The sequence below is a fragment of the Eptesicus fuscus genome, chromosome 10 (genome assembly GCF_027574615.1).
Source record: "Eptesicus fuscus isolate TK198812 chromosome 10, DD_ASM_mEF_20220401, whole genome shotgun sequence".
NCBI lineage: Eukaryota > Metazoa > Chordata > Mammalia > Chiroptera > Vespertilionidae > Eptesicus > Eptesicus fuscus.
The window spans coordinates 46,498,510-46,511,849 of NC_072482.1; the positions used below are offsets into that span (position 1 = coordinate 46,498,510).

General features: G+C 43.4%; 1 protein-coding gene across 4 annotated transcripts in view; it reads right to left on the reverse strand.

Annotated features, from left to right (window-relative positions):
- BACH2 (BTB domain and CNC homolog 2) overlaps window positions 1–13,340 on the reverse strand; it is a 335,928-nt gene that overhangs the window by 247,890 nt on the left and 74,698 nt on the right. The window lies entirely within an intron of this gene.

The window sequence follows — 13,340 nt, forward strand, 5'->3', positions numbered from 1 at the left end:
TGACTGTATCATTGCCAGGATGAACAGATAACAGATCTTCCACAGAGCTCCTTGGGAGGCAGTATCCCATCAGGCAAATCAGGGCGGGGGGGGGGGGGGGTCAGTTTTCTAAGTGCCAAGTGAACCAGACGATCCAGCTCCCCCTCAAATGGAATAAGGGTCCACATTTTTATCCATGCTGTTGGTTCATTAGGTAGTTGTTTTTAATTTACTTGAATTAAATTTTAGGGTAAAACAGTTATTGTATGTGTTAGGTTTGCTGAGGAAGGAACACACGAGGCCAAGATGGTAGAGAAATTCTCTGGGTGGGTCCTGAGGGAAAGATAATGGTCTTAACAAGTGGAATATGGTCTAAGCAAAAGGGCATGTCGGGTGAAGTGGTCTAAAGGTCATTTCCTAGGGGAGGGGGAATTGATTCAATTATTTGATCAGACCTAACAGTATGATTCCAGGGTTCTTAATTTGTCAAACATTAAGGCAAATAATAAATAAAATATCTTTGACTACTTAACTAGACTTGTAGCCACTTTCGTTGAAAAATATTTTATGGTTGGATTTGAGAGGAGAAGACAACACTATAAGGTTTCTTATAATCACCTTATTACTGTTATTTTTTTCAGATTGCATCTATGAAGCATTTATCTATCTGAACCTTTCCATAAACACTGGAATTGGAGGTTTGAATGGAACTACAGTGCTTTAAAAAATCTATTCTTTTTAATTATAATATAATAACAATATAGAAAATGTTCAATAGGAAAAGGGAAAAAGACTCATAATCCCACTGGCTCACCATAATCACCTCTAGTTTTTAGCAATCATCCTTGCTCTGTTGGAGAATGGTTTGGGGCCCGGGCACATCTGCTATCAGAGTCAAGGACACAGAGAGGACAAAGATATTAATATCTTTCATCATTAAGAAATAATTTTGCAGTTTAGATTTTCAAAAGATAAACTTCTATTCTGCACATTACTATTCTGTGAGCACAATATTGAGTTCCTTTTATAAATAAGACAGGGACAGAAAAATTGCAGGTCACTCCCTGGCTATTTGAGACACATAGATTCCAAAGAAAATACCCCATTCAGTCATGGCAATAACATTTTTAACAATGATGTACAACATGGGAGAGAGCCTGGAATTTCACTTTGTAGCTTAAATACATCTAAACACCCCTTTATGCAAATGATGCCATTGTTTCAAAATCAAAAAAATTCAATATCTAATTCTAACCAAACTTAAATTGACTGACAAAATATTATGCTTTTACTCTTGAATTTCCAGAAGCAGATGCTAATGAATTTCTGCATTTTAAAGAACTTCATAAATGTTGTTTCCTTTTAAATATATGTATTTGATTCACTTAAAAGCTATGGTCCAGCAAGTAACTGGGAAGTTTGTCCAAAAGCCTTGTAGAGATGCCTGATGTCAGAATTCCATTCAAATGTACACACTGGTATCAACACAGGAAAGGTGGGCACACGAAAATAATAATAAACAGACAAGGATTCTTGGAATAATTTCCCCAAGGAAATTCCACCCAGCTCCAATGATGCCACAATCCCCATTCCCTCAGAACATGGGTATATAGATTGCACTAAACTAATTATGGATCCTTCTCCTTGCCCCTCCATGTGTTCTTAAGTCATTTTCATGTTTGTTGGTCCTATGTCAAAGACAAGACTAAAAAACTCAGACTAATATTGAGGGAAATATTAGGTCACATATAAACTTCTCAATAAATATTATGAATAGATTGTTTTTCTTTGCTCTCACAGAGCCTAAGATGATGTAGACGCTTCATGTAGATCTTCAAAACAATGTTGATTATCATTGCAGATTGCCTTCGGTTTCTTTTTAAAGGCAAATCTTTTAATGTCCAGGATGGTAAATCTTTTAAAGAATGTTAAGAATATCTTACAACTGTACAGTGCTCGAAATTGTATAATGCATTTTATATTAATAGTCTCATTTAGTACTGATATCAATCTGAGTGGTAGTTTTCTTAATTAAGAAGCTAGATACAGAGAGGAAAAAGAATTCTTAGTCATGCTGGAATAGACACTGGGCTAGAAATGACTTCAAGATACTAAAGAATTAAAATATGTACAAAGACTACACATAAAAAACCTTTCCCAATAACTCTCTCTCTCCCCCCCCCCTCTCTCTCTCACACACACACACACACACACACACTCACACTCACTCAAAGACAACCATTAACAGAAACACCTCAGTGAACAGATGACAGTTTTAGAAAATGGGTCAGTTCGCTTCTGGACGGCAACCTAAAAGACTGGCCTTGTTCGACCAAGTACTTTCAATCTCCTTTGAAACAGACAGAACCTGGTTGTTTTGCAGCCAATTCAGTTTATGAAGAAGCTTCCGGAAATCCACAGCTTAAAAAAGTATACTGGGGGAGCGGGAGCAGGCGGGGAGAGGCCAATGGGGGGAAAAGGAGACATATGTTTATACTTTCAACAATGAAGAATTTAAATTAAAAAAAAACAACCCACAATATAAAGCGCGCACACACACACACACACACACACACACACACACACACGGAAACTGCATCTTAAAAATAAAGCATTAAGGAAAAAAGACATCTGAGTTACCATGGTGGAATTAAGGAAGTTTTTCTTATTATTCTGTTTTTCAGTGTTTCTTTTTAATCATCTATGAAGCTGAATTCTTCTGATACTAAACAAAAACACAAGAAGTACTGACTCCTTTAAAGGGTGCCTGGAGAAAGTCAGCCCCACAAACGTGTGACTTCCACTCAGCTGGTCCTAGCAGATTGAGTTCAATGGGCAATGAAGCCTGTGGTCAAATCAACCTTACACTTCTGAAAGGTTAATGAAACGTAATTCATGTTTCCAGGTGGGTAGAAGCAGGAAGGTGGAGTCAGGGGTAAGTGTAAGAAGAGACCATCAAGAGAATGAAAAGAAAAGATAAAGGCTACAAAGAAAGGAGAAAGGTAAAGGGCAGATAAGTAAACAGATACCTAGAGACAGTTCAGTGCTGTGGCCAAGTGCCCCTCAGCCGCAAGGTCCTCACTACAGATGGGATCGGGAGATTCGGGCTCCTGGTGACAACGCCACATCCTATGGCTTCTCTATATTATACACTTCCATGGACTGGGTGTCAGCAAGTGGGAGCTGGAGTAAAGTTAAGACTGGGCCTACCTGTTTCACCACTATTTATTTACCACCAACCTCCACCTACCACAGAGAAAAGTCTATTTTACCTGGATCACTGCTAATGTGGTACAGAGGTATAAGCCAACTTTATTCTCCTTCCTCTAAAGAGAAGCTTAAAGCTGTCACAGAGCTGTTTTATTTGTGTGTGTGGATTGTATTAGTTCTTGGCCCTTGAAAATGCAACTAATACCTATTGCCAATATAAAATGAAATATAACGAGTTGGGCTTTTTTCCCCACTCCAAATCCCTCATCCCCTTCCAAGATATTCATTCTAGAAGTCTGTTGTAATACAATTCAAAGTAGGTAGCTCAGGCAGTCCTATGGGAAAAAGCCAACAAGAGTGAGCAGGTCACTCCTCACAGTGTTAAAGGTCTTGCTGGCTTTTAGAATGCATCCTGAGGTCACTCCCCACCCCACCACCGAATCCAGCAGCCTAAGCAGAGGACCCAAGAGCTTGTGGAAAAGAAATAAAGTTATAAAAAGACAAAAAGGCTTTGAAGAGAAAGGGAGAGAAGGCAAGAGGACAAGAGTTTAGAAAAATTCTCCAAATCAAGGACTTAGGAGCTTAGGAAATTGGATGAACAGATGAGAGAAAGAACCCTAATGTCCTCCACCCAGTTTTCATGGGTTGGAGCAATTCATGTGTACCTGAAGTACTGACAACCTTCACCTGGAATCCTTGTGCAAGACCAGATAAACGTAAGACTATTTAATTACTGACAGGCCAATCCCTCCCTTCCATAATAAGGGGCATGCTGCTCCTTATTAAATGATCCTGTCCCCACCCCAAACGCACATAACCTCTCCCAAGTGATGGCTCCTTCCTTTCTTTCTGACGAAGAGCAAAAGGGACCGGAGCAGCTCTTTCTCCATCCTCAAAGTTGCAGCAGACGTGTGGCTCTGGTTCTTCAGGCCCTCTGTGTTCTGACCATCCCCACATTTTGGCTGCAAACCCATTTTGGTCCTGCCCCTAGAGACTGGATGATATTTGCCATTGGCCTTGCTCTCCATGCCCTGCTCCACATGGCATGGAAAACATACAGCCTGAGCCAGAAAGATGAGAGTGTCTTCCCATCAAGCATAATCCACAGCCTTCTTTCCCAAGGGTAGGTTAGGCAATTTGAAAATTAATATTCTGATTTTTAACTGGCATATGAATCATGGTTCAACAGGAAATTGTGAAAAGGAAGAGGAAATGAGAGGACTGTAAATTATAAAGAGACATACTGCTGGTACACACAAAAATTTGCCCTGAGAGCCTGATGGGGAGGAATAGAGGCCAGTGAAGGGCCAATAGTGCCAAGCAGTCAAGAGTCCATTGCTTTCATGTCACCACCTCCGTCACACACGCTTAGGTTTCCCTTACTTGGTCAAATCGTAAGTTGGGATATCTAATATTTAGTCTCAAGGATATCACTCTTAAAAAGGTCAATACTGGTCTCCCAGTGATTAGGAGTATCTTAATGAAAGGCACAGTAGAGAAGAGGTGCCAAGAGGTTACCCAGCTCAGCCTACTTCTCTTGCCTGGGTGACTATCTAAACCAGGGGACACAAATTCAGATGCCTACAGTGGTCAAAAAAGAATGAGATGAGTGAATGGTCGGGCCAGAGAAGACAGTGAGGAGTGGAGGGGCCTGGAGCATCGGGGAAGTAGGAATATCAGAGCTTCTGGTATTCAAGAAAGCCAGAAAATGCAGAGGATATGTAAAATCATTGGCTTTATTAATGTTGGCAATTTATGATAATACTTTGGAAAACATAATGGTTGGATTTGGTTAGCCAGTTTGCATCTTTTCCTATACACCTTTCTTGTCACTTGGTGGATTCTTTGTTCCTTTAATTCTCCAGGTTAGAACTCCCAACCTGTCTCCTGGCCCTACTGGGGTCCTACTGCAGTGGTTTCACGGGGCACAGCAAGCCCTGGGGGAGCATGAATGTCAGTCTGAATGTCAACTTTGCCTCTTGGCATGTGATTTTGGAAAGTTACAAACCCTCTCTGAGTCTCTATTTCATTATCCATAAAATTGGGGGGCGGGGGATTCTTTATACCTCCTAAGATTGTTTTAAAGATTAAACGAAGTAATATGAAGAAAGTACTCAATGAAGTGTTCAAAAAAGATGAGGCACCTCCCCTCTTCTGTTCTCCCATCACCGTTCGGCACAACCTCATTCTGCTTGTAAATGCACGTAGGTGTTTACCTCTCAATCACCCTACTGGATTGTAAGTATTTCAAGTGAAGAGATCTTGACTGTTTTATGCCTAAACTAGAGGCCTGGTGCACAAATTTGTGCATGGTTGGGGTCCGGCCAGCCCACCCCAATGAGGGCTGATCGGGGCTGGGCCGGCAGGCAAGAAAGGACGCAGGAGGTTGGGAGGGGGGTCCGGGGCCTGATAGGCCCCGTTGGCCACCACAGTGTGCGTCATGGCGACAGGTCGTTCCGGTGTTCTAGTTGCTTGATTTTTATATATATATAGATAACCAGCACCTATCCCACTGCCTTAGACATAGTCAGCTCTCAACATATGCAAAATTTAATTATAATGTGTTATGAACTGAATATTTGTGTCTCCCCAAAGTTCATATGTTGCCTTTATAACTCATAATCCCTGATGTGATGGTATTTGAAGGTGGGGCCTTTGGGAAGTAATTAGGTTTAGGTGAGGTCATGAGTATGGACCCTCCATGACAGGATTAGCCATCATAGGAGCAGATACCAGAGCTTGTTCTTCTCTCTCTCCCCCTCTCTCTCTCCCTCTCCCTCCTTCCCTCCTTCCCTCCTTCCCTCCCTCTCACTCTTCTCTCTCCCCACCATGAGGATACAGCAAGAAGGTAGCTGTCTGTAAGGAGCCCTCACTAGGAACCACAATGGCCAGCACCCTGGTCTTAGGATTCCCAGCCTCCAGACTGTGGGAAACTTGTTTAAGCCACCCAATCGATGGTATTATGCTATAACAGAAGATCTTTCTTAAATCTGGCACCAATTGAGCCCATTTCTTCTCATTCTATCCTCATGATGTCTTAACGTCAATGTCTAATATCTACTCCTCCTTTGGCCAGAATATTTTGAGACTAAATGAAAAAATAACAGGTCCAAATTAAGAATAAAATACTAGAGAGTTTTCTCTTGAGGAATATGGCATCACTTTTAGGTCAGCAGGGTACTATCTGAATACTCTTCACATGTCTCAGAAGAAAAAAAATAAACATAAGTGATTTCATCACTCCATTAATAAATATATGAAAGAATCATGCTTTAATTTTAGCATCCTCAAGCAATGTTTGCCAACAGTGCATGTCACTGCACGGTGTGTACTTGGTGGCCAGCCAGAGTCCTGGGCAATCCCCAACCATTTGTCCACTTTGGATTGAGAAGGCTGAATTGTATTCATCTCGGACAAAGGTTTCTCAACCAGCCCCCCCCCCCCCTTCTTTGATTTTATGCTGAAAGAATCCCACAGACCTTCAAACAATTTCGGCTTCCCTCTCCCTTGGGGGGTTTGCTGAACAATCCAGGCAAACACATTTCCTGTGATTTGCTAAGAAGCTAAAATAACTCAACAGAAAGCCCAGTTAGTGAGTTACTTCAGAATGACCCACTGAAAAGGAAGCAATGACAAAGGAAATCACTAGGAAGGTATCTCTCTTTAAAGAAGCCCATGGGGACCAGCTATTTCTCCAATAGAAGGTTTACAGTGAAGGAATTTAAATATTCTCAAGAATACCTTGAGGACAAGCTGTAATGAGGGCCGGTCCCCTTGGGGGGGGGGGGGGGTCTAGTGCTTACAACCTAAACCCATCTGCTTAGTAAGCCCCCCGGGGGTGGGGTGGGGCGGTAATGTCTTGTTCCTCAGGAAAGAAACTTTCATTGATCCACAGAAGAAAGCTCAATTTGGCTTGATGGGAAGTAATTTTAGGGATTCACCTTTAATCTCGGCTTTCCTGAGGGTTGAATCCTGTTACAATTGACCCTTGAACAGTAAGGAGGTTTAGTGGTGCCGACCCACCGCAAAATAAAATATTCACGCATAACTTTTTTTTTCCACGCATAACTTTTGACTGCCCCAAGGTTAACTACTAATAGACAGTCCACTAATACATATTTTGCATGTTATATGTGTTATATATTGTATTCTTACAATTAAGTAAGCTAGAGAAAAGAAAATGTTATTAAGAAAATCATAAGGAAGAGAAAATACATTTATGGTACTGTGCATCCTTATTGAAAAACATCCTCATATAAGTGGACCCACACAGTTCAAACCTGTGCTGTTCAAGGGTCCTGGCACTTCCAATACCAGGCTCTTAGTGTGGCTTGTTCTTTGTGAGGGCGTACCACATCCTGGGTGGTTAACTTCTCCACAGGGATCTAGTGTTTGCTTCTACCATGGTCCTTGGGCTTTCAGTGTTCTCGAACCAGTTTAGTGTTTGTGTCAAAATAACTGAAGTTCCCACATCCTGCAGGTAGTGGAACAGCGTCGCCTTTGGACTTCCATCTCCCCAAACATACACACTCAAAGCCCCACAGAGACTCTGGGGGAAATTCTTCTTGTCCCCTTTTGGCAAACAGGTCCTGTGTGAATATAAACAGCACAACCTCTAGAACGTACAGCCTGTGCCAGCTTTGAATCACTCATGAGCCAGTGGCACCAATGTCTTCTGGCACCTGGCAATTTCCCTTTCCTGCTTCTGGGCTCACTATGCACTTACTATTTTCTGTTATCCAACATACCTAACAACTGGGTTGGCCCGGGGTTGGGGGTGGGGTGGGGTGGGGTGTCAGAAGTTGGCCAGGCTGTATCAGCTTAGTATAGGATTGTGCCAGAAATGTCCAGTTTTGGGTTCCTTAAATGTCCAGAGGTTTGGGTTCCCTGAATTCGGCTATATTTAGGGTCCTGTATGTGACCATGTAGCTGAAATCCAGGCTCAAGGCAGAAATATGTTCCTTGTAGCATATGCTACATTGTTGTGACTCATACCCTAACTCCTCCTCCTAACAGAGTGATGCTGGGTGAGGAAGAGCGTAAGGGTAGCCAGGCATTGAGAACCGTACCCCTCAGCAGTGCAGGAAGGTACCCCAAGGAAGCAGGCACCTACCTCCCTGCACATGGCTGCACGTCCTGCACACAACTGAGTCTGTCCTCAGCTCTGAGGAAAGGACTCTGCCTTACAGTAACTTTCCCAGGGTTTAGAATTGGATGACTGCACGCTGACGTGTTAGTAGCCTTAGAGAGGCAAGAAGGGCAAGGAATGAAACAAGGGCACAACCACCCCACCACATCACCACCGTGCTCTGTGGAGTCGCCACGTTCTACAACTGCAGCCAAGAGCACAGCCACAGAAACCGGCTCCAGCGGCCGACCTGGAGGCCTTGTCCCTGGGGCAGTCTCTGATCTCATTACAGCAGTCGACACTAGTCCTCTCAAAACAAACAGAGGAAATTTATGCCTGCCTTCGCCTGTGGAGAGCTCCACATTCCTGGTTTAACGAGAGTTCCAGCTTCCGAGACCACAGCCGCTCAGATGGAGAGGATGTCTGCTTTGTTCCAGAGAAAGGACTGTCATCGCTGCCTTCCCCTCTTCCTGGGGCCGATGTGGAGGTGCTGAGCCTGGAGAGAGCGGCTATGCTTGGGGCCTGGGCTCTCTGCTCCTCCTGTCCCTGAAGAGACGGTCCCTTTCTTCTTATGTCAACATCCCCAAGCCCAGTCAGTGGGGCCATTTCCTCTTCAACCGCTCTGGGAAAGTCACTACAATGCAGCCTTGAAGGGGTCCACCTGCTACCGCCAGGATTCCAAGAGGCAGACTGTTCTGTGTAACAAAACCCTAGGTCTTCTGGTGGGAAAACATTTCCCCCTAAATACCCTTGCTCGATTGAGCTCTGGAAAGCTTTACCTAATATGGAGTTCCCACTTTTAGGGTAAATGGCAGGAAGGAAAATGTTATTTTATGCCCTTTAATTCAATCTCAGAAGTAACTGAGTGCCCAGTTCCTGAGGTAGCTAGAGAGTGAACCTAAAAAAACAACAAAATAAGAATAGAGCAGTGGTTCTGAGCCAGGGCCTATTTTGCCCCCCAGGGGACATTTGCAACGTACGGAGACCATGTTGGTTGTCATGACTGGGAAAGTGGGCTGCTGGCATCTAGTGGGTAGAGGCCAGGGATGCTGCTAAATACCCTACCATGCACTGGACAGCCCTCATAGTAATATGGTCCAAATATCAACAGTGCTGAATGTAAGAAACCCCGATGTAGAGGAAACACTCAAGGACGTGGGTAGGTTTAAAATAATGACAACTCTTAATCCCATTACAATAACGTTGATATGCAATCAAAATGTACACAATTAACAACCACAAGAATGTATCAGCTCTCGCCTGGAGTAAGTAAATGAAAGCTGCCTTTGAACTATGCGGAGTCAGATCATCGGAGCTGCCTGGGAACCATGAGCAGCGTCAACACGAGGCTGCATCATCAGCACCATTGCGAGTGCTGTGTTTATTCCAAGGAAAGGTGTGACCTGAGAGCTTACTATCACAAGCCAGTGATGAGTACGAACAGAAGGAATTTATGAGCTGGGTTTCACAATTACTAAAATTGTACATGCAGCCTGAGTCTATCTAGGTCTGGGGGGGGGGAAAAAAGGCAAAATGTTTTAACTTTTAAAATACTAACAGAATAGAGGAACCGTGGTGATGTTGACCTACATTTTAGGGAGGCTAAAAAAAGTGCATAAATAAATGCAGAACTGCGGAAGTGTATTATGATGAAAATAATCTTGGTGTATATTTTAAAATACTCCCCAACGTAATTTTCTGTTCCAGTTTGCAAATATTCCATTTCTCCTACCTAGCGTATTTTCTGTGAATTTGGTGTAAGAATGTACATTTCGTTAACCCAGTCATTATTCTCCCATGCACACCTTTATTCCAGCAAAAGAAGGACAAGTCCCTATCCAAGCACAGCTCATGGATGTAAGCAAATTTGAAGAAAGAAAAAAAAAATAGAACTTCATGAATGAGCAGGAGGCTATTTTTTAATGGACTGTTTTAAAGGCTTGTGGTATAAACAATAAACAAACCTGACTCACTAAATGCTAATACTATTTATCTGATGCAAGACTCGGTGTTTTTTTTGTTTTGTTTTGTTTTTAATGTCCCAGAAGCTAGAGGAAAATGAATACTGTGGTAGGGAAAAATGATACCTTCCTTGGCATTTCAAAATCATTGCTCAGTTCCTCTTGAGCAAGGAAGCCTTAGCAATGACTTTATTTTACCTACCGCAATTATGGCCCAGCTCGAAGTAATTCTCCACAATATCCCACTTTCCTCTCTCAAGTCCAGCTACATAATCTCTGGAAACCATTAACGAAGAGCCCTTTTCCAAGTTTCCTCTCCTCCCTCCGCGGCTGCCTCAGTCATGCTGGAGTCAGGACAAAGCAAACTTGTATTACATCACAGAGCAAACTCACTTTCTATAAACCATCCTGTTGGTAGTTTACGGCTACTGAAACCCAAGGCTGTCAACACTGTGGTCTTTGTTTGGTGGGTGTTGTTTTAAAAATTAAAAAAAATTTTGCCCACACCCCCTTCCTCTTTTGAATACAGGCGAGTAGTTGAAGGCGCCTCTCCAGCCTGGCTCCACCCCGCTGTGTAAACTAGACATTACCTTATACACAAATGAATCTACGGCATTCCTCTCAGTCTAGCTGCCTCGCTGCAAATTCCTACGCTCCCCAGCAGCCACGGCAGCACACACTCCCCCTGGCTTCCCCTCCTCTTTCCTCTTCCCCACCCTCTTTTTTTTTTTAAATTTCCACTGCCTCACTGTGTTTTTGTGTAAATGATCTCACATGACTCAACAAATCCATCTGCCTGAAGCAGGCCAAGTCTGGAGCCCTCCCAGGAGGGAGGAGAAGAATTGCTTTGTGGAAAGGACCTGGAGCTCTGCCCTTTCTCTGGCTCGAATTACCCGCCTGTCAGGCCTGACGGATTTGGCTAAAAATAAAAGGAAGCAGGCCGTGAAAAGCAGATGAATGGGCTCAGCAGTTCCTTAGATAACATGGGCCTGCTGTTGCCCAAAGCTCCCCAAACAGAAACTTCAAATGCGGGGCCTGTGAGCACAGTGATGTGGCTTCCAGGTGAAAAGGGCTGTCAAGTCCACTGGAGCAGGGAAGCATGGCCTGTGTTTTATTCAGATTTCTGTTTCAAAACGTGTGTGTGTGTGTGTGTGTGTGTGTGTGTGTGTGTGTGTGTGTGAGAGAGAGAGAGAGAGAGAGAGAGAGAGAGAGAACACGCTTCATCTCATATAAAAAGGTTTTCAGAAAAACAGTAGAGTTCAGTGGATTGAAGCTTGGCTTGTTAAAAAAAAAATCTTGTTTCCACTACAAAATTACCCCTCTCCCTGCCTCCCAACACCAGACATTTTAAGCCTCCCTATGATGTCACTTCTGCACTCAGAGCCAGCAAAGAGCTAAAAGTCCTTCTTGTAAGTGTATGCCCAGCACCCGCAGCGGGTATTAAGCACTTAGGTTGGCAATGTAATGACACACTGTAACAATCTGTAATATGAAGCAGTCAGCAAAGCCCTGGCTCTGAAAGCTATTTCTCCCGACCATTAACCATATGTTTGGCTCCTCAGATAGCCAAGCGGGTGTTCCAGCTTACCATCTGGTTTCTATCCACACAAGCAACTGCAAAGCACAGACTATCTCCCTCCGGAGCTGCGTGCTTCTTTTTCTCTCTTTCCCGTTCTCCCCTTCCCCTCTCCTCCGTCCAGCTTCCTTGGTTCCCTCTGCTAAAAAATTCTCTGCCATCCATCACGTGCAAAGAAAACTTTACCTGACATGGCAGCGGCAGAGCCATTAAGAATGCACAGCTGTACTGTAAACACGCCAGAGGGCCATTTACCATCCGCGGACAACACGGTCTCTACTCCTTCCTCACCTCCTATTGAGTGCTGACACTTGATCCAGCGTGTTAAAAATAGGTACATTCTTGACAGATCCAGGGGTTGTTGTGGTGCCCTTCACACTCACTTCACATTCTAGGTGGGTGTAGGGCTTTAAACACACACACACACACACACACACACACACACACACACACACACACCCCAAGTTTGCCTCTGCATTCAGTCGGCATGACATCAGTCTCACAGAGAAGACACACCAACTGCCAGCAACCAAGTTACTAAAGGATTCTATTCCTTTTTCTTTCCTAAAGAGCTCAAACTGACAGGGATGACGTGTTAGAAGACTAAGAGCACACAGCCATTTTCAACAGATTGAGAATTTGCAAATCCTATGCTGATTGACATCTGCATTTTAACAGTGCACACTAATGACCTGGAGCATGCCATGCACAGGATTTTCTTACAATGTCCTAAAAAACTGTCCCAGATTATCTCCTTTACAGGATTTCAGGCACTTTACAACTTCTTCTGGGAATCTACCCTAAGAAGCCGGAAACACCAATCAGAAAGAATATACGCACCCCTATGTTCCTAGCAGTACAATTTACAATAGCTAAGATTTGGAAACAGCCCAAGTGCCCATCAGTAGACGGGTGGATTAAAAAACGGTGGTACATTTACACCAGGGGTGGGAAACGTCCAGCCCGCAGGCCGTATAAGGCCTGCAAAATCATTTGGTCTGGCCCTGTTAAGGCATTGGGAGTGAGTTAATTAAATGTTTGACCAAATATAGCAGGCTAATTTTCAAGTTGATAATTTCGTATGGCCCGAGAATGATGTTATATATCTAAATGGCCCTTGACAGAAAAAAGGTTCCCCACCCCTGATTTACACCATGGAATACTATGCAGCTGTAAAAAAGAAGGATCTCTTACCCTTTGAGACAGCATGGAGGGACCTGGAGACTATTATGCTAAGCAAAATAAGGCAGTCAGAGAAAGACAAGTATCACATGACGTCACTCATATGTGGAACCTAATGAACAAAATAGATCCAGAGACATAGAAGCCGGGAACAGAGGGAAGGCCAGGAGTGGGTGGGTGGGGAAAGATTAACCAAAGAATTTATCCTATCTAATAAAAGAGTAATATGCAAATTGACTGTCATTCCAACACACAAGATAGCTGTCCCCATGTGGTCAAAGATGGCTGCTCCCATGTGGACACA